The 26,499-nt window shown below is 48.5% G+C and overlaps 5 non-coding genes across 5 annotated transcripts; all 5 read left to right on the forward strand.

Annotated features, from left to right (window-relative positions):
• Positions 1 to 14,091: 14,091 nt before the first annotated feature.
• Trnar-acg (transfer RNA arginine (anticodon ACG)) lies at positions 14,092 to 14,164 on the forward strand. Its single transcript has one exon. It is a non-coding gene; the product is annotated as a tRNA-Arg (tRNA).
• Positions 14,165 to 19,107: 4,943 nt separating this feature from the next.
• Positions 19,108 to 19,180, forward strand: Trnar-acg (transfer RNA arginine (anticodon ACG)). Its single transcript has one exon. It is a non-coding gene; the product is annotated as a tRNA-Arg (tRNA).
• Positions 19,181 to 19,257: 77 nt separating this feature from the next.
• On the forward strand, positions 19,258 to 19,330 carry Trnar-acg (transfer RNA arginine (anticodon ACG)). Its single transcript has one exon. It is a non-coding gene; the product is annotated as a tRNA-Arg (tRNA).
• A 5,212-nt stretch (positions 19,331 to 24,542) lies between these two features.
• Positions 24,543 to 24,615, forward strand: Trnar-acg (transfer RNA arginine (anticodon ACG)). The gene has a single exon. It is a non-coding gene; the product is annotated as a tRNA-Arg (tRNA).
• A 77-nt stretch (positions 24,616 to 24,692) lies between these two features.
• Trnar-acg (transfer RNA arginine (anticodon ACG)) lies at positions 24,693 to 24,765 on the forward strand. The gene has a single exon. It is a non-coding gene; the product is annotated as a tRNA-Arg (tRNA).
• Positions 24,766 to 26,499: the final 1,734 nt, after the last annotated feature.

Consider the following 26,499-nt stretch of genomic DNA (forward strand, 5'->3'; position numbering starts at 1 on the left):
TCACGTAAAAGACGTTTCAAGCGAATTCACTGGGCGCATACAAGTATGTTTGCAGCAGCTCTGCACATAGCACTTGACGCAAGACGAAGTCCATAAAGCGACACGGAGAGCATCGGAACCATGGCCGCACATTTTATACGTTCCGTCGCTTACCGCGCAGTACGTTCATTACCGTCCATATCTCGGTGTCACTTGTGACATCCACTTGAAGAAAAACACAAAAATAATCCAGTTTCGCGAAACGGAACGCGAAATCTAGGGGGGAAATCCATCAGTTAACTCAACGCTACTCAATGCACGCTAGCACCGCTACAGCATAGAATAGAGAACCAACTACAGCGCGTCGGTGGTCTGGAAGGGATATGGCCGCCGCCACCCAATGTTGCCGGCATGCCGCGTACCTTTGCGGTACTCTGAAATTTTTCCAGTGACTCTAGGCCGGCGAGGCCGGCGGTCCGCGGAGCGCTTATTGCTGGCGAGATTTGCAAACATGGAGCATGCGCATAGAATCCCAAGGGTGGTTCGTACTCGCGTCGACTGCTACTTCGGCGCAGCACTCGGCGCGCGCTAGCGCCGTTCTATATTTATATGGTTGGAAAGACAAGCTTGCTATGCTCGCTGCATCAACCATCAGATTCCTTGTCTTTATCAAAAGCCGCTGGCTTGTTCGAAAAGCATGTGGAAAGCTTCCAATTAACTTTTTGGCGAGCACTGACACTAGGTTACGCAAGTGATGGGCTTCGTTATCGCTTTCACAGAATTTCACAGCTGGGGGCGTATTTCTTCGCTGCTCACATTTGTAGTGGGGCTAGTTCTTAAAAGCGGCATGGCCAGGGTACCTGAGGATGAAAGGTTTTGCATAGTCGAGCTCTACACTAAAGAATACAGCCAGCGCGCTGTCGCTGCCATGGTGAAGACGCCTCTTAAAACCGTGAATAAAATTATCCAGGCTTTCAGAGATGAAAATAGGATCAAGGACGCCCCTCGGAAACCAAGGCCACGAGTGACAACTCAGGAAGACGATATGAATATCGTTGCATACGTTGATGACAACCCTCGAGCTTCACTTAGCGAAATACGCCAGTGTTTTCCCCGACGGGGAGTGTATTTTTTTTTTCATGCACGTTGCCATGTTATCGCCACCCAACCTATCTTTGAATCTTTTGCGCTCGTGTGGCTAAAGTTGTGCGCAAGATATTGCGCTTTCAATGCAGACATATTTCTAGTGTTTTATGTGCGTCTCGCCATGTCTCCTCGTTAGTATAGTGGCCAGAGATTCTGCTTCCGGCCACCGAGCGTGACGGATGTATAATGACTAACTCCGTAGGACCGGCTTCAGCGGCCATATCTGGCCGCGGTAACAGGACTACGCAACACGAAAGCACCTACCAGGTTGTTCTGCCAGGTCTGCCAACAGGGCGTTTTTTTAAACACAGCTTTTTTGCACGCGGATATCACCGCCGACCATACCGGGTGGAAGATTTCCGTGACGCTTTTGCACAGCATTCGCTTCTTCCGGACGTTGTCGCCCTGGGGGCATATCGCATGAGCCATGTCTGGGCTATCACTTTCAAGGATGCCGATGCGGTGAAGCAGATCTCGAGTGTCGGGCAGCTATTTGTAAAAGGCCACCGCTCCCTGTTGATTGACCCGGCAAACCAGGACGTTCGACTGAAACTCCACTGGCTTCTACACAATGTGCCTGATGAGGACGTGCGTGTCGCGTTTGCGCCGAACGGAAAAGTTGCAGAAGTTGCCCGGGAGCGCTGGCGTGTGCAGGGCATGACTGAGAAGGCCTCACCTACCCGGCTCGTCACCCTAAAGTTGAAAGCAGGCGTGAAGCTGGACGACTTGCCCCACCAGCTGAACGTTAGCGGTAAATTGGCACTAGTCGTTGTACCGGGCAGGCCCACGCTATGCCTTCGGTGTCGAGGTACGGGCCACATCCGCAGGGAGTGTTGAGTCCCGCGTTGCGGAACCTGCCAACGCTACGGGCACCAAGAAGACCAGTGTGCTCGCACTTACGCGAGCATTACAGCCCCAGGAACCAGCGAAGACTCGTCCGAGATGCTGATGGACGACGCGGAGGAAGCAGCCCGGGCAGCTGGGAAACCAACGCGTGACACTGCGCCTTCGTTGACGCCTCTGGTGAAGCAGAAGGTGGTGGTTTCTAGTGCAGTGGCTGATAGTGCACCGGCGCAGCGTGAGCCGCAACATGACGGCGATGACAAGGCGACGGACGCGGCGAAAGCCACGGTCGAGACACTAGGCAGTGTAGAGACTCCAGACATGGATGCCATGGAGACCAGCCAGGTAGCGGCGGGCTTGACGGCCGGGAAGCGTCCTCATGAAGAAGACGGCGTGAAACAGCAGCCTGCAGGCGAAGGCGACGAGCCTCCAACGAAGGCACCAGGTGTCAGACGATCGACGCTAAAGCCACGGCCGAACCTTCCGGTCGAAGCACGGCAGGCGGGGAAACCGCCTCCGTAGCAGCGCTGGGTCCAGGTCGACGTGAGCGCCGGTTGTTGGTCGACCGGCGTCAAGAGATTTCGGCAGGCGTGAGGAGAGCTGCGCCGACCGTGAAGGTAGGCACCATGCGGACTGAGACGTTTTTTTTTTTTTTTAAGAGATGGCTATTAATCTCAGTACTCCACTTCGTGTAGCTACCTTGAATGTCAGAGGGATGGGAGCAAGAAGGCGACAGTACCAGCTTAATCGCCTCCTGCTAGATAACGATATTGATATAGTCGCTGTACAGGAGTCGAAAATAGAGAGTCAGGAGGAAACCGACCGCATGGTGTCCCCCTTTCAAGCAAACTTTTATATGTGTGTCTGTCACTCTGTTGGGGCGTCGGGTGGATTCCTAATATTCGTCCGTAACGCGTTAGGAATAAGCGTAGAGTCGGTCTTTGCCTGCCCAAGTGATCAACTTTTGGTTTCTGATTTCATGTTTTCAAATCTATCTTGGCGCATTGTTTGTATACATATGCTCCCAATGTAGAAAGCGAGCGTCAACTTTTCTTTGAGTCCCTTGAGCCATGGCTGAACGTTGACAAGATTTTGTTTGTATTGGGGGACTTAAACTTTGTGTGCGCCGCAGTTGACAGAGTCAGGTGTAGGCCACTTAGAGACAAGACCTCAGAATTGTTGAACACACTTGTTCACGATTATGGTCTCGAGGATGTTGGCAGTGTGTTCTCTACTGGGACCCACCCAGAATTCACGCACTCTCAGCGGGAGAGTCATGCTAGACTTGACCGGATGTATGTGTCTGTTGATCTTGTGCCCCTATGCTGTAGCTATGATGTTAAACCAGTGCCTTTCAGCGATCACTGCCTTGTGAGTACCACTTTAGGAATAAAGGGCAGGAAATCGCGTTTTAACTGGCTCTTATGGAAACTGAATGCAAAACTTCTGGAAGATGAAGGGTTTATTTTGCGAGTTCAGACTGAGCTAGAGAAAATGCTAGATGCGCAGCCTGCTAGCTTTGCAGTTGAATGGGAAGGATTCAAAGAGTGGGTAAAAATGAAAGCTATAGAAAAGTTCAGTGTAGCTCGTTATAAAGAGAGAGAAAAAGAACTGAATGGGCAACTTGAATGGCTGCTGAGCATGGAAAGTAGCGTGCCGGGACATTTCACTAAAGAAATGCGAGAACTGAAATGTGTAGCTCAAGTGTAGCTGAGGTGTTTTTATCTTTTGTGCTTTGTATTTCAATGTGCGAGAAGGCAATAAAGAAAAAGAAGTATAGCGGCCAGTATCCCCGCCTGTCACGCGGGAGACCGGGGTTCGATTCCCCGACGCGAAGTGTCTTTTTTTTTCTTTTTTCCACGCATATCGCCCTGTTATCGCCACCCAACCTATCTTTTTGTATCTTTTGAGCGCGTATGGCTGAAGTTGTGCGCAAAATATTGCGCTTTCAATGCAGAAATATTTGTAGTGTTTTCTGTGCGTCTCTCCATGTCTCCTCGCTAGTATAGTGCTACTTCCGGCTACCGTTCGGTACGGACGTTGAATGTCGCGCTCCGTAGGGGCGGTGTTTGCGGCTATGCCAAGCCGCGGAAACAGGATGACTGCTACCGCTGAACCGGATTACCACGTTGTTTTGCCGCCTCTGCCAACAGGTTCGTGTGTTTTAAACACCGTTTTTCTTCACGGTGACGTGAAAGCGAGGCCATTTCGTGTCGAAGATTTTCGTGACACGTTGGCTCATCTGGAATTGCTCCCTGAGGTGGTCGCCTTGGGGGCGTTTCAGATGAACCACGTCTGGGCTGTGACGTTCGAGAGTGCAGAGGCGACGAAGAAGATGCTGAAGCATGCGGAAGTTCAAGTCAAGGAACGACGCTGTTTGGTTGTGGATCCGCATAACCGGGAGGTGTGGCTAAAGCTGCACTGGTTACTGCACAATGTGCATGACGATGACGTACAGTCAACCACAAAAGTTTGCGGACCACGCGAGCGCGTGGCCAAGAGCCTCTTCGCGACACTTCCGCTACGTCACCAGCGATCGACAGCAGCGCTACGTTGAAGACGCATCCACGCATCCCTCCTTAAATCTATGGCCTGTCTATTTTCGCACTGTGCGCAAATATTTTCTACCTATCTCTTTCAACGTGACACGCTCTTTGTTAGCCAGGGCTACTTGCTTATATTTTGAGAGCATAATATCAGTACAAGTAATCAGACAGCGTATTCTTCGGCTGTTATCAGTTCTATTTTCGCGTAGCCACGCTGTTTTTTTTTTCGTGAGTGCGTGAGTGAGCGGTGAGGCAGCCATGGGACACAGATGCTTAGTCAGTAGGCAGAATTTTTCCGTTCCTCCCCCATCGCTAAGTGACAGTAGCGGCCGGGATTTGATCGCCTGCGCCCAGGGTTGCTGCGCAAAGCCCGAACCACCGCGCTGCTATAGTGGTTACATTTAGAAAAATAAGAAATAATCGGGTGCGATGACTCTTTTTATAACCCTTTGCGACACGGCGTCCTCGTTTGGGGACTCGAACTTCGGAGGCGCGTCCCACGCCACGTGTTTCTTCAAATGACCTAAAACTCAGTGTGCACATTCGTGTCCGCTTCCTGATGGGACAACTAGCGGTCAGTTAACTTCATTGTCCTGCGTATTGCTGCAGATGATCACTTTGCTGGCGACACTACCATGTTAGACAATCGTTCGACGTGCCGCGTTCCAAGACCAACGTCAAGAGTATTTTTTTTCTCCGGTCGACACGAATACAACCGAAAAAGCAAGTGTGCATGCGTTTCGGGCCTAATAGTTTATTCTTTTTATGCAAGCATTGAAGCTGACGGATTTCAGAATAATTAGATAATGAGTTTTACGCTAATTAATTTTTTTTACTGAAACTCGCACAACACAGCACATTGCTTCGTCTTCTTTCTTGGAATGTAATAGTGAGCGTCTTGAAATGATGCCATGCGCATTTGACGCATTTGCAGACAGTGCATCATAATTCGTGTCTGAAGGGGATGAATTATTCACAAGACATTTACAGAAGTGCCATGAAACATAGGTCTCTCAATGATCTAGTAGGAAGTGAAATGTCCGCCGTTTTCTAGCACCTTATTGATGCGTGTGGGCATCGACTCGTACAAAGATTCAGTAATCTCCGGTCGACCGCGCAGGCTTTCCCATTCTTGTGCGATCGCTTGCCACAGCGTATCGGCCGTGCGGCCGCGGTTGGCTCGTGTGGACAGCCGTTTCTTCAACATGCCCCAGACATTTTCTATGGGATTCAAGTCGGCGCCATATGGAGGCCACTCAAGCTGGCAAACAGCATGTTCTTCTAGCAATGACTGGACGATACGTGCTTTATGGATCGGGCTGCGGTCGTGTTGAAAAAAATAGCAGCCGTCGCTGAAGGGACCGTCCAGCGCATACGGAACGAGGTGTCTAGTGATGACGTCGCAGTACCGTGACGCAGTGAAGGGCCCTTCCAGACGCACAAGGGGACCAAGGCCATCTTTGCTGATTGCTCCCCACACGCTCACGGAACACCGTCCACTGGATAGAACACTCTGTGTGTAATTAGGCAGATATCTGCAAGAAATAGCATACAATTGGGTTCCAGCGGCGCGTCTAAATATGTTGTGATTCCTCTTGCGTATGAACTTTATAATGCTGTTATAGAGTTGCAATAGAAAACGTGCAAACATCATTAGATAGTACTGAAAGACCCACTGGCAGCTTTTAATTAGCTTCAGAGTAAGTAGTACTATGAAACAATCGTTAATGTTTTCAACATAATACCACTACAGAAAAATCTCGTAATGTCCAAAAGCTCATTTTACGTGAAACATGTTGTGATGCAGAATTAGCTTCGTGAATTAACTGCCAATACATTGTAAACACACCTGCAGTTAAGTGGACGCCAAACCCGCTTCCGTTGGTCCCAGCGCGTGAAAAAAGTTGACTCGTCGCTAAAGATGACATCGCCCCATTTCTCTGTTGTCCAATCTTTCATTGCTGTAGCGAACATGAGTCGTTCTTGTAGCTGGCTGTCTGAGAGGCATGGCTTCTGTGCTGCTACGAAAGACTGCAGGCCAAGCTCACTCAGCCTTCTTCTTACAGTCTCAGACGATACCGTGAGCGAGAGCGCTTCTCGGATATCCTCTGCACTTTGAAAAGGATCAGCCACGATGGCGGCCGTAATCAGGCGGTCCTCTTCCTCAGTCGTGGCCCTTGGACGCCCACTGCGCTCCATATCTGTGAATCTGTCATCGTCGCGGAAAGCTTGAATAATCCTATTCACGGCAGTCCGGCTCCTGTTGGTTCGGCGGCAGATTTCGCGCTGAGGTATTCCCTCTATAAATAAACGCACAATGTGCCTTCTTTCGTCAAGTGGAACACGCAGCGGCATCTTTCCAAATAGGCAATCACCACGTGGCCGGAAGCAAGTCTACTACGTTTTCAGCGACTGATGCGAAGATGCGCCTATGTGTGAAAGAAAATTTTCTATGCATCCGCTTTTTCTTTATTTTTGATGACAGTTAAACACCTCCCTAACTTTTCTCTCAAGACGCAGAAGCAGCAACACTCATTGGACCAAGATGCTGCCAACCAAAGTGCGCCAGTAAACGTCGCGTAAAAAAATCGTCGCAGCGCTTCGTGAAACTTATCTACCCACTGGCACACCAGTCGACAAAGGTTGCAGTGATTGCTTCGATACTGCTATCAAGCCAGATATGTGGCGGTCTTATCGCAGACAGCGCTCTGCGTCAACACAACGAACTAACAATGTCATGCACGGGAATAAAAAATTAACAGGCAGGCGAGTACCAAGAGGGCTCATATCCGGGAGAGCGCCCCTGTCGCCGCTAGGTGGCGTACCGCTAGGTGGCGCGGATAGGCAGTCTGGCACGCGCTCGCGTGGTCCGCAAACTTTTGTGGTTGACTGTACATGCGGCGTTTGTTCCGTACAGGAAAGTATCCGACATCCAAAAAGAACGCTGGCGTGTACAAGGTGTCACGGACAAGGGATCGTCTATGCGTACGGTGTCCCTGAAGCTGAAGCCTGGCTTGACAATTGATGATCTTCCGCATCAGATACGAATAGCAGGCATAATGGCGCTAGTGACCGCGGCAGGTCGTGCTCCTCTTTGTCTTCGGTGCAACCGTACGGGGCACATCAGACGTGAGTGCCGCGTGCCGCGTTGTTCTGTGTGTCGACGATTCGGCCACGAAGAAAGTCAGTGCGTACGCACGTACGCAAGCATTGCAGGGCCGCCAAAACATGAGGAAATCGTCAACGAACACCTTATGGACGAAGTTGACGCGGAGGAAATTGTCACTGCGTCTGGACCAACCTTGTCGCTGCCTTCGAAGAAAGACTTGGCGGTAAGGATGGAGAAACACGATCTTACGCAGGTCGCGAGTGAAGCCATATTGACATCAGGCGCGCCTACACCTGCTAAAGAGGCTGAAAAAAACGACGCAAGTGCAGGCAAGCAACCGTCCGCAACAACTTCGCAGGATGATGCATGCCTCATGGACACCACGGAAACGAGCAAAGCGGCAGCAGCGGCCAAGAGAACACACGAAGAAATGCCGGAGGGGAGCAAAAGTTGAGCACTTCCAGTGCGAGCGAACCACCTGTGAAGACAGCAACTGGCCGGAGGCCTACCTTTCGACCGGCGCCAAACCTACCGCCGGACAGAAAGGTGTCGGGGACACCTCCAACTTAATACGACGTACTTGCGTGTGTTTGTGCCCGTTTCAGTGGGGAGGGGGGGGTGAGGGGAGACAATGCTGCTACTTTGGAGCTGTGGATGGAATGCCAGTCAAACGTGCAAGCTGACCGCAGACACGTGAAGGCAATGTGAGTGACCTTTCGTAGCCGACAATAGTAGTGTATAGATTGTGATCTCTTTCATGTATAAATGGAGCTACGCCTCGAAACACCCTTACGCGTAGGCACGATTAACGTGCGGGGTTTTACGGCAAGGAGGAAACAATGTCAGCTTAACCGCTTGTTCATCGAAAAGAATCTCGACATTATTGCGGTTCAGGAAACAATTGAAACTGAGGAAGGGACGGACCGCATAGTGCAACCTTTCATGACTAGATATTATGTGTGTGTTTCCCATTCTGTCGGAAGAGCTGGGGGCTGTGCGCTCTTTCTCCGGAATAATATTGGTACATGTGTTGAAAATGTATTTAGTGATGATAGGGGGCGCATTATAGTGTGTGATTTTTTGTTTTGTACTCTGACGTGGCGTGTTATCTGCATTTGCGCGCCAAATAGAACAGCTGAGCGCAGGGCGTTTTTTGAAAGCGTGGAATGTCACTTGAAATGTGAGGGAGCCATAGTCATGATGGGAGACTTCAACTCTGTGTGCAAAGTTGAAGACAGAGCCCGTAAGCAACCTGGTCTTGATGTAAGTGCGCTACATTTAGCAGCACTGGCGGAAGAATATAATTTAGAGGATGTAGGCGACGTTTTAGCCAATAATGATGCACTTCAGTTCACTTATTTTGAAGGGGACAGCCACGCAAGACTGGATCGTGTTTATGTTTCTGCGGAAGCGATACCGTTGTGCAGTGATTATGAAATCAAGCATGTTTATTTTAGCGACCACAGCTTGGTCCTTTTTTCACTTGGTCCAAAAAAGCCGTCAAGTTTCAACTGGGGGCTATGGAAATTCAATGAAAAACTGCTGCAGGACGACACCTTTGTAAAAAAAATTCAAGATAGCCTCAAAGAACTGTTATCGGGTGATCTAAAAGACTACATGGAAAAGTGGGAGTGCTTTAAGCAAGAAACGAAGCTAACAGCAATAGAAAGATCCAGTGTTTTACATCACCAGGAAAAAAGAAAAGAAATGGAACTACAAACTGAGCTCAACTTTTATTTAAGCATCGAGAGCAACCATCCGGGGTGTTTCGCAAAAGAAATAAAGCAAACAAAAGCACAGTTGGAACTTGTCGATAAGGGAAAATATCGTGGTGCAATTATACGCGCACGCTCAGAACGTTTATGGTGCGGGGAACAACCTACAAAGCGCTCGCTTTCGGATGAAAAGAGTTATGCCTCGAGAAGAGAGATAAAATGCGATAACATACTGAAATGTAGTAGTACGTGACAAAGAAACCGTCCAACACGCCTTTGTAGAATATTACGGCGAACTTTTAGGACAGGAACCGCAATGTGAACAAGGTTTCGATCGTGAATTCTTACACCTTTTGCCGGGACTGGAAGAGGAAGACCGAAAAAGATTAGAACTGCCAATTAGCATCAAAGAAATAGAGGAAGCTATAGAGGACTTGAGCCCTGGCAAAACGCCAGGACCTGACGGATTGAGTGGAGCATTCTCTAAATTTTTCAAAACAGAAATAGCTACAGCCCTTTACCACGTAATCACAGAAGCTTATGAAAACCAGTTACTGCCGCCATCGTTTCGCGAGAGCCACATTGTACTGATACCCAAATCCACCGATTCCACATCTCTCCTATCTGTGAGAGCCTATCGTCCAATCAGCCTAACGAATACAGACTATAAAGTATACACAATTCTTTTGGGCAAAAGGTTACAAAGCATAATAACACGGCTGATAGGGCCACATCAAATATGTGGCATCAAGGGCAGGTCAATTACCACTAACATACACGTAGCAAGAACAGTACTTGAGCATTGTGATGACTTTTCTGGTAGGGTGGCCATGCTACAATTGGATTTAGAAAAAGCATTCGATAGGGTGACACACGCTATTCTTTTTGATGTTTTGGAGCACGTGAATGTGGGATCAATCTTAACAGAAGAGATCAGAATGTGCTATGCAGACGTCTCCACAAAAGTGATAGTTAATAGAACACTCAGCACCAGCATTCAAGTCAGATCTTTCGTGAGACAGGGATGTGGTTTATCGCCTTTACTGTTTGCCCTATATCTTCAGCCATTGTGTCTAAAGATAATAGATGATAACAACATTGGAGGTTTTAGGGTGGGTTACAGTGAAGTAAAACTGCTGCCATACGCAGATAACGTCGCTGTTTTTTGCGACGACGCGCAATGTGTAAGCAATGCTGTCAATGTTGTGACAAAATATTGTAAAATTACAGGGAGCGTAATTAATTGGGGCAAGTCGACTTGGATATGGTATGGACAGTGGGAGGACACACCTCCATTTTTTGCAAAAATACAGTGGACAAATTTGCCGACCAAGTACTTAGGGGTACCTCTACAACACCACCAGGACACAAATGATTATTGGCAAGCAGAGGTGGAAGAAATGAAGGCAAAAACGGCGAAGTTCGGTGGACGAGATCTGTCAATGTTCACCCGAGCAACGGTGTGTAATGTATTCTTAGTGGCCAAAATTTGGTATGTGCTGCAAGCACTATGCGCATCAAGAGTCAGCATACAAAGAATACACAGGCAGTTTGCCATCTTTATTTGGGGTTCTGTCTGGGAGCGTACCAGTCGCACTAATTTGTTCAGGACGGTGAAAAGTGGGGGCCTAGGGTAAGTTCATCTTTTTTTAAGACAAGTCGTGTCCAGATTTTTGCTTCTACCTGATCAAAAAGATCCGTTTTTGTGCGCAGTCCTTCAAACGCGTTTGCCTAACGCGCTACCTCAATTTGTTGTGTCGTCAAATAACAATAGGACCTAGGCTCAGAGGCTTCCTGCGAGAAGTCGTGCTGTCTTTTCAATTCTTACATGCGCGCTTTAAGCTCTGTTAAGCGGAAAAGACTGTACAAAGATTTACTTGATGTATCGTTCGTTGCCAGTGCCTGCTTATCGTTCAATGTACTACTCTGAATCCAGTGGAAGAAATGTGCTGAAAATGGGCAACCCTTGTACCTGTTTTGCCCGAATAAAAATAAATATATATATAATGTATATAAGCGGATGCCGGTACACACTAAACATTTATTACCCTTAAGGGTGTAAATCAGTTTGTCGCCAGACGGACACCCTAAGGGTGCTGTTTCCTACACCCTACAGTTGGGGTGCTATTGTACCACCCTAGAGGAAGGGTGTCCAGCAAAAATTATGAAGGGTGTTAGGGTGTCAGTTCTCATTAACACCCATTTTCATAGGTGTTGAAAGGGTGTACACCCTTTTATTTCTAGAGTATGCGGAAGGCAGGCTCAGCTGTACATGCCTTGAATTACAACTATATAGAGCGATCCACGCATAACTCGTGTGTGCCAGAAGGTTCAAGTTCAGCTACCAAACACAGCGTCCGATAGCCAAGCCTCAAGCTTCCATAGGCATACACAACATTTATACGTGTGGATCACAATAAATATTAGTAACTCACGGCCAAACCTGTCTTCACTGCACAAATGCAACCTGGCAAATTATAACTCCTGAGCGTGTATATATACATAAATGGTTTTACGTTTTACATATCCATATAAAATGTAATACATACCAGCAAGACATATATGATACTGCATTTTCAAGGAAAGTAAGTATATTTATTCCATGCTAGAATACATAACTACATAATACATATATAACAACCTAAAACGTGCAATCACCAAATACATTTGTAAGTACATGAAAATTTAGATTTCTAACAAAAATATGTTTTTTAAATATATATTTTAAACTTATATGGCCCACTTCCCTCGACCACGTCTGGGAATAGGTGGATCATTGTCGGCGTGGACCACCTCACGCGTTACGCCGAGACTGCAGCTTTGCTTACAGCCACAGCAAGAGACGCTGCGTTTTTCATCTTACGTAACTTCGTACTGGGCCACGGTGCTCCCCGTGAGCTTTCAAGCGACAGGGGACGTGTTTTTCTGTCTGATGCTATTGAAACCTTGCTCGTTCAGTGTAACATCGTTCATCGCATGACAAGTGCATATCATCCGCAAACTAATGGCCTCACTGAGCGATTTATTCGCACTCTGGGAGATATGCTGACGGTGTACACGGCGTCAGACCAGACAAATTGGGACACCGTCCTTCCATTCATCACATATGCGTACAACACTGCTACGCACGAGACTACAGGATTCTCGCCGTTCTTCCTCTTGTACGGACGTGAGCCATCATGCACGCTGGACACTATGCTTCCCTACACACCTGACTCATCTGAGTACACTGCAATTTCTGATGTCGCCAAGTACGCCGAAGATTGCCGACAATTGGCCCGTTCATTGACAAGCGAGGACCAAGGTCACCAGAAGCTCAGGCACGACACCGACCGATCTCTCACTACTTTCGCGACCGGTGCTCTAGTTTCGCTTTGGATTCCTCCGAGTACGCCTGGCCTTTCGTCTAAATTATTGGCCCGATATCATGGGCCCTACCGCATCCTCGCTCGGACATCTCCAGTCAATTATGACGTTGAGCCTTTGACACCGTCTCAAGACTTACGTCGTAGTGGTCGAGAAATCGTTCACGTGAGTCGCCTCAAGCCCTATTATGACCCCTCTATACTGTCAACGCCTTAAGTCGCCAGGATGGCTCCGCTACTTCCCGGGGGCCAATGTAATGAAGAAGACAAGACGACGACGAAGCAGTCAGCAAGCAAGCCAAAGTATTGGTGCTAACCAGGCGCCCCGAGCTTGCGCTTGCCCGGATTTTGACTGCTGGTCGCCTCCCCACTTCTTGACGTTCGCCTGACGTTTCTCGCATTCATTGACGTTTACACGTGAATAAATCACGTTGCACAGTGTTTATTTGGGGAGGGAGTTGGGAAAGAACTAGTCGCACTAATCTGTTTTTGTCCGTGAAGAAAGGTGGGCTTGGTCTGTCGCACCTCTTTATCAGACAAATTGTGTCACGTTTTATGTTTTTAAGGCATCATTGTGACCCATCTTTGCGCACGGTGATACAAGTTCGCCTGCACAATGCACTACCGGAATTCATTGTTTGCACAAATAAGACCGCGTTACGCGGTATAAGAGGTTACTGGCACGAAATTGTTGCTGCTTTTCGCATACTTAAGGTGCGTTTTTCGTTTGAATATTTGAGTACAGTGAAAAGAAAGAACCTGTACAAAGATTTTTGGATGTTATGTTGTCTGTTCCCTTGTAAAGAAGCATATACACTGGAGGTTCTGGACAAGACGTTTTAAAACGAGTTAAAGGAATGCCGATAAAACCCCATGTAAAATCATTCTTTTTCAAGCTCCATACAAACACTTTACCGGTAAAAACGTGGCTACAAGGCAAAGGAATCTTCGTACCGTGGACAGTCAACTGCATATTATGCAAAAAACCAGAAACAATGGAACATGTATTCATCGATTGCTCGGATCCAATATTTCATTGGGACATCTTTCAGCGAACTATTAAAAAGGAACTGCCGATTACGCCACATGGAATCCGATATTTACCAGTTCAGAATGATGGTGACATTCCTTACGACATGATAATTAATGGTCCTGAGCCTCTATAGTATATGGGAAACTAGAATGGCAGTAAGACATGCCGACGTTGACCCTCACACTGTAAGGGAAAATTTTATTGAACATGTAGTGTATATGCGAGAGATCTACCGTGCACAGCCACAGCCACCTGATTGGGTGGGACTGCTTGATGAGTTGATCGCTTTCAAAAAGTTTTGAAACCCTCTGTCTTGTTCCCTTCTGTATCATGTAAACAGGCAATAAAGAAAAAAAAGCTTGTGGCGCAACGGATAACGCGTCTGACTACGGATCAGAAGATTCCAGGTTCGAATCCTGGCAAGCTCGTTTCTCGCTTTCATCATTTTTTTCCTGCGCGAGAAGAGAAGTATGGGCTGTTCTCCAGTAGCTTTCCTTCCTCATCCGGGCTTGTGGCGCAACATTCTGCTTCCGGCAGCCGACCTGTGCGGACGTGTCAATCATGGGCTCCGCTGAAGCAGCTTTTGCGGCTACCAGCCGCGGTAACAGGCTTATCGATAACGAGGAAGTGAGCTATCAGTTTATTTTGCCACCTCTGCCCAAGGGACCTGTTGTAAAGAACACCGGGTTTTTGCATGGCGACGTGCGAGCAAGGCCCTACAGGGTCGAAGAATTCCGAGACGTGCTCGTCCCGACTGGATTGCTGCCGGAAGTCGTGGCCCTTGGCGCCTACCAGATCAATCATGTTTGGGCGGTCACTTTCTCGAACGACGAGGCGGCGAAGAAACTGCTGGCATTGAAAGAACTCAACGTGAAAGGGCGTCGCTGCGTAGTCGTCGACCCTCAAGACCAACAGGTACGCCTTCGCCCTCATTGGTTGCTGTACTGGGTGGAGGGCGAAGACGTAAAGACAGCGCTGGTAGCCTTTGGCAAGGTCATTGAAGGGACGCCAGAACGATGGCGCGTCAAAGGCGTCGGAGATAAGGATTCAACGTCTCGAACTGTTCTTCTGAAACTGAAGAGCGGAATGAAAGTAGACGACCTCCGCACCAAATCCGAGTTGCAGGTGAACTGGCCCTTGTCGTGGTGCCTGGACAGCCAATGCAGTGCCTACGGTGCAAGGGTGTAGGGCATGTCCGTCGCGAGTGCAAGGTGCCGCGATGCTCGCGATGCCGTAACTTTGGCCACACTGAAGATCAGTGCGTACGCACGTACGCCACAGCCGTGGGGCCACCAGCAAGCGAAATCGCCGCAGAGATGAGAATGGATGCTGCTGAAGCCGAGGACGCCGCCAAAGGGGCGGGTGACCAGGAGAGCGCCAACAACGCGGAGGCGACAACAAAACAGAGCGAGAGACGAAAGGCGTCCTTGTTACCCCCGAAAAGAAAGAAGTCATCAGGTTCTTCAGAAGAACTGGAGAAAGGCAGCGAAAACCGCCTTGTATCCGATGATGCCACGTACGTCGCAGGAGGTGGGGATTCGGCCCAAGACAGCGACGCTATGGAAGTGAGCGGCAACGCTGCCTTCAAAAGGCCGCTTGACGCCACCGACGGGAATGCAACTGCTAAGAACCACGCCGACGGGCCACCTGGAAAGACAACAATAATACGAAGGAGCAGCTTCAAGCCCTGTCCAAACATTCCTCGGGACAGGAAGGAGGGTGACACGCCACAACCGACTACGGACAATGCCAGACCACCGCACGGTCCCGGGGGCGTCTAGCTGCTGGCTAGACGTTGCGGTGAGCACGATGCTCCGGGCCTTTCTCCCTTTCCCGTAGTAGCAATGGCAACCAACCCGACGCTTAGCTTGGGCATGCTAAACGTGAGAGGTCTGGCCGCCAAGCGTCAACAAAGCCAAGTGTACCGGATGATGGTGGACCAAGACCTCGATGTTCTAGCCGTGCAGGAGACAAAAGTCGAAGGGGAGGAGGAGACCCGAAGCATGGTGCTAAGGTTTATGCCTTCGTATTACGCGGTAGTGAGCCATGCCAAAGGAGCGTCGGCAGGTGTTATTTTATTTATTAAGAAGCTGCCCAGGCTATTGATCGAAAATTATTTTTCGTGCCCTTCTGGCAGACTAGTGTACTGCGACTTTGCTGTTGGTAATGATTCTTGGCGGGTGATATGTATATATGCACCCAATATATGCGATGAACGCAAGATGTTTTTTCCGCGTTAAAGGCGCACATATGCGCGCATAGAAAAGTCATTATTATGGGAGATTTTAATTGTGTACTCAGCGATCGAGATAGAACAGGCAAGAGAACAAATGATAAAAGCTGTCATGTCCTCACCGAACTATTAGCCGAGTGTGACTTGGACGACGTGGCTGATTGCCTAGTCGGAACACGCCAGGTTCAATACACGCACTTCCAAGGCAATAGTCATGCTAGTCTTGACAGGATATACCTGACACTAGACGTTATACCCATATGTCGCAGCTACGATGTCATACCTATTTCATTCACTGACCACTGTTTGGTCAAGACATGTGTTGGACGCAAAGGAAAGGGCAACACTTTCACGTGGGAAATGTGGAAAATGAATTCCAAATTGTTAAAGGACGAGCTTTTTCTGAGCAACGTACAAGAACACTTGAAGGAAGTAGAAAAGAACAAAGTGGCGCAAATCACTGAAAAATGGGAAATTTTTAAACAACGAATTAAGTTAACCGCCATCGACCGATCCTGTAAAATAAAGTACGAAGAAAGAGCTAAAGAGAAAGAACTAAGGGCAGTGTTGGAAAAATTAATGGCCTTAGAGGGCAGCCAACCGGGCGCATACAAGGACGATCTACGCGGCATCAAAGCGAAATTGGAGCTATGCGATGAAGAGCGATATCGAGGAGCGATTATACGCACAAGGGCAGAGGCATTGACAGCAGATGAAACGCCAACTAAACGCGCGCTAGGTCTGGAGAAAACGCATGCGCGGCGCAATCACATAGACATAATTGAAGTATATAGTAATGAAATAACTGACGGTCAGGAGATAGCACAAGCGTTTTTCAAGCACTTCCAAGAACTTTTTACATCGAGAACTGTTGACGTAGACGCCTTTAAAGCTGCGTTTTTTGGGGCGTATGCCGCAACTCAGCGACGAGACAAAGAACAGGCTCGAGGCACCGATATGAACTCATGAAGTTGAAAAACCAATTGAAGATTTAAAAGCCGGAAAATCACCCGGTCCGGATGGCCTTTGTGCCGATTTTTATAAACTGTTTAAATCAGATCTATCGCCTCTACTCGCTGACGTGTTTAACGATGCGTATGAAGTAAACGCATTGCCACATTCTTTCGGGCAAGCGCACACTGTACTAATCCCTAAGACTGACCAGCCTGCGAAACTGAAACATGTAACGTCGTACAGACCAATTTCACTTGCCAACAGTGATTACAAAATATTCATGAACATAATCGCAGACAGGTTACAAACAGTAATGGAAACCATAGTAGGTCGGCACCAAACATGCGGAATCAAAGGACGAAGCATTAACACGAACGTACACATAATGAGATCGATTCTAGAATGTTGTGACGTCTTAAGGGCGCGAGTTGCGATTCTTCAACTTGATTTGGAGAAAGCTTTTGACTGTGTTGCTCACAGTATTTTATTTGCCGTTCTTAAGCATATAAATGTCGGGTCCATAATTACTGACGGGGTAGCCATGGCGTACCGGAACGGCACTACTAAGCTTATAATTAACAAGACATTGGGGGCCCCCATCAGCATTCAACGTTTCGTGCGTCAAGGCAGCCCAGCCAGCCCACTTTTGTTCTGTATTAATCTAGAGAGTTTGTGTTTGCCAGTCATTAAGAACAAATGTATTCATGGGTTTACGATGCAAGCGTCAGAAGTCAAACTCCTGGCCTATGCTGACGAGGTAGCCGTGTGTTGCAAAGACAAGGAGAGCATTTTGCAGACGATAAATGTTGTGAAAAACTTCGGTGAAATCACAGGTAGTAGAGTAAACTGGAGCAAGTGCCTCGGTATTTGGCATGGAGAATGGCCTGAGGCTCCTGCTATATTTGCGAATGTCAAGTGGTCAACAACGCCAGTAAGGTACTTAGGCGCACTACTCGAAGCTTAAAAACAGAGTGACGAATACTGGCAGGGCCAGCTTAAAAGTGCTAAAGAGAAGGCTGAGGCGTGGAAAGCCAAATACCTTTCAGTATTTGCCAGGGCTACTGTATGCAACTTGTTTTTCGTCGCTAAGCTATGGTATGTCATGCCATTCATTTTCTGTAACAGGGTCAATGTGCAGAAATTCCACAGTTTTTGCCGTGTTTGTGTGGGGTTCCGGATGGGAGAGATGTCGCAACAATTTGTTCAGACGGGTGAAAGATGGAGGATTAGGGCTGGCCCACCTGTTTGTTAGGCAACTTGTTTGACGTTTTATTTTCTTTCGGAACAACGATGATCCTTTTTTGCAAACAGTCTGTAGAGTTAGACTCGCGCACTTGTTGCCAGAGTTGATTGTATGCTCCCAAGGTGTGCCGGCGGCTGTGTTTGGTTTCTACAGGGAAATTGTATTCAGTGTTCGTTTCCTTGCTGTACGGTATTCGAAAGAATATTTGTTTAAGGTCTCAAGGAAAAAGCTGCGCAACGATATAATGGACAGCCTTTTTCCCCCGCCTTTGTACAGAGCCATATGCAGTCGAGGCCCAGGCCAGAATGTGTTTAAACGCGTCAAACGAATGCAGGTACCGCCAGGTATGAAAAGTTTCTTTTTCAAATTACACACAGGTACACTTTCAGTTGCAACGTTCCTAGAAGAAAGAGGCTTTTACTTGCCATGGTGCTCACAATGTATAATTTGCAAACAACCTGAAACCATAAACCATGTTTTCTTACACTGCTGGAAAGGAGCATACTTCTGGGATGTTTCACAGCGCACAATAAAGAAAGAATTTCCTCTTGACCCACATGGCACCAGATTTTTGCCGATAGATGACGATGACGAAACACCTTTTGATCAGATTATGCTGACTGGCCTCTACTGTATATGGCGCTCCCGCATGGCAGGCTACTATTGCGATCCCGATAGAAGACCAGCCCGTGTGTATTTACGGGAACAAATAAGACGTTTTCTTGATGTAGTTGCAACACAACAGTGTCTTCCACCTTGGATCGCCAGGATGGAACCCCTGGCCAATATTAAGGAATTCTGAACAAAGCCTGTTACAATATGACAGGCTGCATGTGCTTATCATTTATACTTAACAGATGAGAAGTCCATCAGTGTTTGTACATATGTTAGTTATGTTGGTATTCCTATGTACTACTGCTTATCGGTAATAAAGAAAAAAAGGGCTTGTGGCGCAACGGATAACGCGTCTGACTACGGATCAGAAGATTCCAGGTTCGAATCCTGGCAAGCTCGTTTCTCGCTTTCATCATTTTTTTCCTGGGCGAGAAGGAAAGTATGGGCTGTACTCCAGTAGCTTTCGTTCTCCATCCGGGCTTGTGGCGCAATGGATACCGCGTCTGACTACGGATCAGAAGATTCCAGGTTCGAATCCTGGCAAGCTCGTTTCTCGCTTTCATCATTTTTTTCCTGGGCGAGAAGGAAATTATGGGCTGTACTCCAGTAGCTTTCCTTCCCCATCCGGGCTTGTGGCGCAACATTCTGCTTCCGGCAGCCGAGCTGAGCGGTCAGCAGAGTCATGGGCTCCAATGGAGCGGCGATAGGGGCCCTAGTTGGCCGCGGAAACAGGGTGAACTGCGAAGACGACACAGGCTATCAGATTATTTTGCCTCCCCTGCCAAAAGGGCGCGTGGTGCTGAACACCGTGTTTTTGCACGGTGACGTGCGAGCCACACCCTACAGAGCTGAGGATTTTCGGGACGCTCTCGGCCCAACGGGACAGCTGCAGGAGGTGCTTGCGCTTGGGGCTTACCAGATCAACCACGTCTGGGCGGTGACTATGAACAACGCAGACGCCACGAAACGGCTGCTGGACGTCAAGGAGCTCAAGGTAAAGGGGCGGCGCTGCATCGTGGTTGACCCCCAAGACCAGCAGGTACGGCTGCGTCTTCATTGGCTAATACCAGGTGTGGCTGATGAAGATGTAAGAACGGAGCTGGCGGCCTTTGGAAAGGTCGTTCAGGTCACCCGAGAGTGGTGGCGGGTACAAGGAATCAGCAACAAGGCGACGACTACCCGCTCCGTGTTGCTCAAGCTCAAGAGCGGCGTGAAGCTGGAAGACCTCCCACATCAAATCAGGGTCGCATGAGAACTGGCCCTTGTTGTCGTGCCTGGCCGCCCAATGCAGTGCTTACGCTGCCATTGCTCTGGTCATGTACGTCGGGAGTGCAAGGTCCCTCGGTGCTCGCAATGCCGCAGGTTTGGTCACTCGGAAGACCAGTGCATACGCACGTACGCTTCTGCGACCGGGCCGGCCGAGGGTGACGACGCCGCGCAGTTGATGATGGATGTGGCCGAGGCCGAGGACGCGGCAAAAGGGGCAGGAGACCAGGCAACCCCAAGTGCGGCAGACGGTTCGCTTGCACCGGCTGTCGAGGCGGTGGCACCAGTGGATAACAAGGCTACCGATGGAGGGGCAGAAGATACAGCAGCCAAGACTAAGAAAACACAAGCCACTCAGTGGATGCATATGTGCCAATGCAGACAGTGGAAGACCCGTCGGAAAAGAACGACGCAACGGGCAGCAACGTCGGAGCCTCTGTCAAACGTCCTCTTGAACAGCTTGCAGGCAGCAACGCAGCGAACCAAGGAAGTAGCGAGGACGGGCCGCCTTCGAAGACATCTGTGGGCAGGCGCAGCAGCTACAAACCACGTCCCAACATTGATACGGCGGAAAAAAAGACTGACAACAAGCCACCACCGCTCTCCAGTGGCACCGGTCCACCGGGTGGGCCTGGGGGCGTCTAGCGGAGCGCTAGACGCTAAAGGTAAGCACCATGCTCCGGGCCCAATCTAATTTCACTAGAGAGCCATGGCTACCAACCCGACGCTTAGATTGGCGACGCTAAACGTTCGAGGTCTGGCTGCCAAGCGAAAGCAGAGCCAAGTTTTCAGGCTCCTGGTGGACCATGACCTTCACGTGTTAGCAGTGCAAGAGACAAAAGTGGATGGTGACGAGGGGACACGGAACATGGTGCAGCGGTTTACGTCGCGGTATTTCGCGATAGTGAGCCACGCCATAGGGGCGTCGGCGGGTTGCGTATTGTTTGTTAAGAAATTATCGGGTCTCACGGTGCAAGGTATTTTTTCATGTTCATCCGACCGGTTTGTTTCGTGCGATTTTGTATTGAGTGGACTTGAATGGCGTGTGGTGTGTATTTATGCGCCAAATGTGCCAGAAGATCGGTCGCTCTTTTTTTCAAAGTTAAAGGAGCACATGTCTTCTGATAAGCATATGGTACTATTAGGTGATTTTAATTGTGTTCTCAATGCCAGAGATAGGTCAAATCGAGGCCTAAAGAGCGATAAAGGTCGGGACATTTTGGCCGAGATAATTACTGAATGGGAATTGGAGGACGTGGCTGACTGCATGATGGGGACGCGAGATGTGCGTTTCACGCACTTTCAGGGAAACAGCCATGTGCGTTTAGATCGCATTTACGTGTCGCTTGCAGCAATACTGATGTGCAACAGTTACAATGTCTGTCCTATTTCCTTCACTGATCATTGTCTAGTTAAATGTGACATAGGAAGAAAGACAAAAGGTTGCAGCTTCTCTTGGGAACTGTGGAAAATTAATTCGAAACTAACCACTGAAGAAAGTTTCGTAGAAGAGGTATTGAAGTGCATCGCAGAAGCTCTTCTGAACGGAGAAGGTAAATTTGCAGAACGATGGGAAGAATTTAAACAACGGATTAAAATAAAACCCATCGATCGTACTGTCACACTAAATTATGAAGCAAAAAAGAAAGAAAAAGAACTAAGAACAACCTTGGAAAAGTTGACAGAACTGGAGTGCCAAGAGCCCGGAGCATTCAAAAGTGATAAACGGAATATCAAACCGCAACTTGAACTGCATGACGAGGAACGTTATCGCGGCGCGATTGTTCGTGCTAGAGCCGAGTCCTTTGCTGTGGGGGAGACACCCACAAAAAGGGCGCTTGGACTGGAAAAGGCGCATGCACGACGCAATCAGATTGACGTGATCGAAGCAAGCGGTCACGAAGTTACAGGTACTGATAGCATAGCACGTGTGTTCTTTCAGCACTATGAGAATCTATTTGCACATAGGCAGGTAGACATGGAACGCTTTAAAACGAAGTTTTTAGCACGCATATGCCTCAACTGAGTGATGAAACGAAAGCTGCATTAGAAGCGCCGATAACTGTTTTTGAAGTGGAACGCGCGATTGATAATTTGAATCTCGGCAAGTCGCCTGGTCCTGATGGGGTACCCGCCGGGGTAGCTCAGTCAGCTAAGGCGTTGCGCTGCTGAGCTCGAGATCGCGGGATCGAATCCCGGCCGCGGCGGCCGCATTTCGCTGGAGGCGAAATGCAAAAACGCCCGTGTGCTTGCGTTGTAGTGCACGTTAAAGAAACCCAGGTGGTCAAAATTAATCCGGAGCCCTCCACTACGGCGTGCCCCATAATCAGAACTGGTTTTGGCACGTAAAACCCCAGAAAGAAGAAGAATGGTCCTGATGGGCTTTGCGCTGCGTGGTACAAGCGGTTTAAAAAGGAATTGTCAGAAGTACTCGTAGCAGTTTTTAACGAAGCGTATGATGTAAAAGTTTTACCACTGACGTTCAGTGAATCCCACACGGTGCTGATTCCGAAGTCGGAGGATGAGGACAAGCTGAAGCAAGTATCATATAGACCAATAGCACTCACAAATGTGGACTACAAGGTTTTAATAAAAGTTCTAGCTGCTAGACTTCAGACAGTTATTAAAGACATAGTCAGTCGGCACCAAACATGTGGAATTAAGGGTCGCACTATAGCTACGAATGTTCACAAGATGCGGTCCGTGCTAGAGTGTTGCGATTCCCCTCGAAGCTTGTGTGGCCATACTTCAGTTGGACCTGAAGGCATTTGATTGTGTAGCGCATGTTATTTTGTTTGCCATATTGGAACACATTAATGTCGGGTCCATCATCATGGACGGTGTAGCTCTGGTGTATCAGAATCGCTCTACCAGACTAATTATTAACAAGGCATTGGGGGCCCCCATCAAAATCCAGCGTTCCGTGCGCCAGGGCTGCCCCACAAGTCCACTTCTGTTCTGCATTTATATTGAAACGTTATGTTTGTCAGTACTTGAAAATAATTATATTACCGGTTTTGGTTTACAATCGTCAGAGGTGAAATTGCTCGCATATGCAGATGATGTTGCAGTGTGTTGTATCGATTATGAAAGTATCGAAGAGTCCATTAGAGCTGTCAAAGTTTTCAGCGACGTTACAGGAAGTCGGGTAAACTGGGGAAAGTGCCTGGGATTTTGGCACGGAGTGTGGCCGTCGACGCCGGACTATTTTGCCAACGTCGTGGGGCAGAGGATGCCTGTGAAGTACCTCGGTGTGCCACTTCAGTATTACAAAAATAATAATGACTACTGGCAGCAACAAGCAGACCTCTTACGTGAAAAGGCGAATGCTTGGAGGGCTAATTATCTCTCCATGTTTGCGAGGGCTACCGTGTGTAACATGTTTTTTTGTGGCTAAATTATGGTATGTGATGCAAGTTATGTACTGTTCTAGGGTAAATGTGCAAAAATTGCATAGGGTTTTTGCGATCTTTGTGTGGGGATCTACCTGGGAAAGGTGCAGTCGCACAAATTTGTTCAGGAGAGTACAGTGTGGGGGGCTTGGACTGGCACATCTTTCTCAAACAGTTAGTGAACAGGTTTTTCTTTTTTCGCGAAGTAAGCGACCCATTCCTGCAAACGGTGTGCCAGGCAAGATTAGGGCGACTGTTTCCCGACTATGTTATTAGCACCCATGTCATGTCGGGTACGGTGCAGGGTTACTTTCGGGAAGTAGTATCAAGTTTGCGATTTCTATGCGTTCGGTTTTCTAATGATTATTTGTATTCTTTTACAAAGAGAAAATTGTATAAAGACATATGTGATATAGTGTTGCCAATTCCCTTGTACAGAGCCATATACAGTGCAGGCCAGGGTCAGAATGTCCTGAAAAGAGTTAAAAGAATGCAAGTAGCCCCAAGTGCGAAATCTTTCTTTTTCAAACTGCATACAGGGACGTTACCTGTGAGAACTTTCCTTGAGGAGCGTGGGTTTTACATGCCCTGGGGTTCTCACTGTTTTATTTGTAAACAACCGGAAACCATCGATCACGTTTTTCTTCACTGTTGGGAGGGGGTCTTTTTTTGGGATATGTTGCAGCGGACAATGAAAAAAGAATTCCCGCTAGATACGCACGGCATCAGGTACCTTGCAATAGACAACTAAGAAGGAGTACCTTTTGATCTGATTATGTTGACTGGCCTGCACAGTATATGGCGCTCACGAATGACTGGCTTCTACTGTGAACCAGATAGAAGACCGGCAAGGCTGTATTTTCGAGAGAGCATGGCTCGTTTAATAGAAGTAGAAAAAACAAAAGAATGTGTTTCCCCCTGGATTGCCAGCCTGGAAGCCTTGGTTACACTAAAAGAATTTTAAATGACATTGCCAGTCACCACGTGACTGACGGCATTATGTGCACAACAATAACAACCTTTATTGTAACGTTGTTTTGACGTCTCATTTGTGATGTGTGCTACGTGTTATGTTGTTGAAAAACCGGAAATAAAGAAAAAAAGGGCTTGTGGCGCAACGGATAACGCGTCTGACTACGGATCAGAAGATTCCAGGTTCGAATCCTGGCAAGCTCGTTTCTCGCTTTCATCATTTTTTTCCTGGGCGAAAAGGAAAGTATGGGCTGTACTCCAGTAGCTTTCCTTCCCCATCCGGGCTTGTGGCGCAACGGATAACGCGTCTGACTACGGATCAGAAGATTCCAGGTTCGAATCCTGGCAAGCTCGTTTTTCGCTTTCATAATTTTTTTCCTGGGCGAGAAGCGAAGTATGGGGTGTACTCGAGTAGCTTTCCTTCACCATCCGAGCTTGTGGCGCACCGGATAACGCGTCTGACTATGGATCAGAAGATTCCAGGTTCGAATCCTGACAAGCTCGTTTCTCGCTTTCATAATTGTTTTTCCTTGGCGAGAAGCGAAGTATGGGGTGTACTCGAGTAGCTTTCCGTCCCCATCCGGCAGGAAAGATTAGAAAACAAGAGAAGGTTAAAATGAAAACAAAACCAAAAAAGAACAAAAAGACATCTGTCCGCACAATTCTATAGTTTTCATGAAGTCCTGTTTCTTTCAAAAAGCGAACTAGCGCTTTTAAAGCAGTTCGTTCCGACGTCGGCTGGGACCAGGGACCAAGAATTCAGGCTTCCGTAAGGGGACGGCTGTCTATCTTGTCGAGCGTGGTTCTGAGGACTTTCCTTTGTGCACTAAACTGACGACAATCACACAGAAGTTGTGCTATCGTCTTATTGCACCCGCAAGTTTCACAATCTGGACTTGTGGCCATTCCCATCAGGTAGGAGTACGCGTTGGTGAATGCTACTCCAAGTCTTAGGCGACAAATGAGAGTTACCTCCCGTCGTGGTAAGCCATGTGGAAGGCGGAACTTCAGATTAGGATCCAGGGAACAGAGGCGCTGGTTTTTAAAGTCCGTTGAATTCCAGGGGGCTAACGTAAGCTCGCGAGCAGGCGCACGGAGCTTTCTTGCTGCGTCTGTTCTGGACATAAGGATAGCGACGCAATCAGTACTGGTATGTGAGGATCGAGCGGCTGCGTCCGCTTGCTCGTTTCCAAAGATACCACAGTGACTTGGCAGCCACTGAAAGAAAATGTCATGTCCTTTGTCAACTGCCTGATGGTAAATTTCGCGTGTGTCCGCGACAAGTCGTTCGTGGGGTCCACTGCGTAGTGCAGAGAGCAAACTCTGGAGGGCGGCCTTGGAATCGCAGAAGATAGACCATTTCTGGGGCGGTTCCTGTTCGATAAATTTCATTGCTGCACACAGAGCCGTAAGTTCGACAGCCGTCGTCGATGTCAAGTGCAATGTCCGGAATTTTATTACTGTAGATGGTTAAACCGCAAGTAACGCCCACAGCACCCGCCCCCTTGCAGCTGGCCGTGATGTCCGTACCATGCGAGCAGCCGGCACCGCAAGAAAAGCAGTCTGACCCGGAAAAGGACAGGCTGCACCTGATCAAAAGAAGCCAAGGAAGACACAACTGCAGTGACTGACTCCAACGCGCTGAGCGCAATGGAGACAGATGTGACTACGTCGTCGAGTAAGCGGGCGCACATCGAGACAGTGAAACTTGACGACCCGAATGGTGGCCTGAATGCCGAGGAGCCGCCTGCTAAAGCGGCACTGGGCCGACGGCCGTCATTCAGGCCGAAGCCGAACATTCCCCCAGACAAACATGTTGCAGACACGACGCCAAAGTAGGCGCGGGGTCTGCGCTTTTTGGGTGCCAGCACATCAAGCTGCGAAAGACTTTCACGCGCATGGACGGCTTCGGGGAGCGGAGACATCAAGCTTGTGTTGCAGAAGGTGCAAGCGTGTCAGAAAGAATTCTGCAAGGACTGGCCCAACCCGGTGAACTGTCTGCCGTGCGGTCGCGCACAGAGGTGAGCGTCGTGCGACCCGTTCGCTCCTCACAAAATATGCACGATAAAACTGGGCAGCCGCTACGAG

The sequence above is a fragment of the Dermacentor silvarum genome, chromosome 4 (genome assembly GCF_013339745.2).
Source record: "Dermacentor silvarum isolate Dsil-2018 chromosome 4, BIME_Dsil_1.4, whole genome shotgun sequence".
NCBI classification, from domain to species: Eukaryota; Metazoa; Arthropoda; class Arachnida; order Ixodida; family Ixodidae; genus Dermacentor; species Dermacentor silvarum.